This window comes from Chiloscyllium plagiosum, chromosome 31 (genome assembly GCF_004010195.1).
Source record: "Chiloscyllium plagiosum isolate BGI_BamShark_2017 chromosome 31, ASM401019v2, whole genome shotgun sequence".
Classification (NCBI taxonomy): Eukaryota; Metazoa; Chordata; class Chondrichthyes; order Orectolobiformes; family Hemiscylliidae; genus Chiloscyllium; species Chiloscyllium plagiosum.
Window position 1 is genome coordinate 34111625 of NC_057740.1, and position 2336 is coordinate 34113960.

At 42.0% G+C, this 2336-nt stretch overlaps 1 long non-coding RNA gene across 1 annotated transcript in view; it reads right to left on the bottom strand.

Annotated features, from left to right (window-relative positions):
• Nucleotides 1-490: 490 nt before the first annotated feature.
• LOC122565405 overlaps nt 491-2336 on the bottom strand; it is a 100032-nt gene continuing 98186 nt past the window's right edge. The window contains exon 3 of the long non-coding RNA XR_006316158.1: nt 491-520. This is a non-coding gene — a long non-coding RNA (uncharacterized LOC122565405). The remainder of the gene's footprint in view (nt 521-2336) is intronic.

The window sequence follows — 2336 nt, forward strand, 5'->3', positions numbered from 1 at the left end:
TTAATTAATTAAAAATCACAACTTATAGTAACTGCTGTTTCTTCAGGCTTAAGTTGTTTTACTGCAGAGAATGGAGATAGCCAATCTGATGGCTTCTCACAATCTTGTACACAGCCCCAAGCCATTCAGTGACCTGGAAGCCAATCACATTTTTGTTAGCAGGCAAGAAGGCCTTTGTCATTGACAACTGGTCTCTAATCCACAGAACAATCAACTTTTTATTGCCAACTGAATCTCCATTTTGTCCATGACTGCTTCAGCCAGCAGCTGTGTACACAACACTCACAATGAGTGACAAGTTACTTGCTATTAGAAAGTGCTATAATCCTTCAACAATATTTGATTTTTAATCAGTTGTTTTCCTATTTTCAGTCCACAAATAAAAATACAGAAAAAAGACATGATCTGTAAAACTTCAAACTTGGACTCCAACTCAGGGCAAATTAATATCAATGATATTCAAGAATTACCTTACAATAATATGTCTTGTGTGTTCTTGCTGCTTCTTAATTAATTAGTCCTGGGTAGATTACATAACAGAGAGAACTGTTAAATAATACAAAAACTGTGGGTTATCACTTAGAAAAAACATCAAACCCGCCTGGTTCACTAACAACGTTGAGGGAAAGAAATCTGTCATCTTTACCTCATCTGGGGTACACATGAATCTATACCCACAGCAGTGTGATCATCTCTTAACTGTCTTCTGAAATGGCTGAACAATCTCAAGGGGAATGAGGGATGGGCAAAAAAAGTGCTGGCCTTGTCAGTGACACTCACATCCTGTGAAAGAATTTTTAACATTGTATTTAAATAGTACATTCCATGACCAAACGCCAACAACATATTTTTGAAGTGCACTCACAATTGTGATATGGGCAAAAGTGATCAGTTTTCTGCACAGCAAGCTCCAATAAGAAGCAGATACAAAACCATCTTCAAAATACTGCCATTTGAGCTTTTCTATCCAGCAGAAAGTACAGACAGCATCTTACAGCTCATCATAACACTACCACCTTCATAAATATTGGGACCCTTGCCTCTCCTGATTTACGTTTGTTATGGACCAGGCCAGACCCCCTCAAACCTTTTCAAGGAAGTGGCCCCAACCCTACCTTTTTGTTTTAAGCAGGTGTAATGCAGATATTCCAGGAGAGACGCAGTTGGTCAAACCAATTAGTTTTAAACAAACCAGAATTTATGTGCAAGGTAACCAAATGAAACACAAACAAAAGAGAACAGAATACCGAATGACTTAACCGACCGAAAACCCAACAGACTGTACCAACTCAATGATGCTGTACCCAATACCTGCAACAGTCCCCAGAAACACCCCTTGGCACAAAACGTAACATCAAACCCAGGGTCTTATAGGAGAGAAGTCCAAGAGAGAGGAAGATCAACCTAGACCTGCTCCTTTGGGTCCAGCAAGACTACTGCTTGCTAACCAAACCCAATCAGAGAAAAACTAAGCTGGGAGAACTGGCCACTCCCCTTTTACTGTATAAGAAACGGTAAAAGGTGGATAAATCCCCAGGACCTGATCAGGTGTACCCGAGAACTCTGTGGGAAGCTAGAGAAGTGATTGCTGGGCCTCTTCCTGAGATATTTGTATCATCGATAGTCACAGGTGAGGTGCCGGAAGACTGGATATTGGCAAACATGGTGCCAGTGTTTAAGAAGGGCAGTAAAGACAAGCCAGGGAACTATAGACCGGTGAGCCTGACCTCGGTGGTGGGCAAGTTGTTGGAAGGAATCCTGAGGGACAGGATGTACATGTATTTGGAAAGGCAAGGACTGATTCGGGATAGTCAACATGGCATTGTGCATGGGAAATCATGTCTCACAAACTTGATTGAGTTTTTTGAAGAAGTAACAAAGAAGATTGATGAGGGCAGAGCAATAGATGTGATCTATATGGACTTCAGTAAGGCGTTTGACAAGGTTCCCCATGGGAGACTGATTAGCAAGGTTAGATCTCATGGAATAAAGGGAGAACTAGCCATTTGGATACAGAACTGGCTCAAAGGTGGAAGACAGAGGATGGTGGTGGTGGAGGATTGTTTTTCAGACTGGCGGCCTATGACCAGGGGAGCGTCACAAGGATCGGTGCTGGGTCCTCTACTTTTTGTCATTCACATAAATGATTTGGATGCGAGCATAAGAGGTACAGTTAGTAAGTTTGCAGATGGCACCAAAATTGGAGGTGTAGTGGACAGCTAAGAAGGTTACCTCAGATTACAACAGGATCTGGACCAGATGGGCCAATGGGCTGAGAAGTGGCAGATGGAGTTTAATTCAGATAAATGCGAGGTGCTGCATTTTGGGAAAGCAAA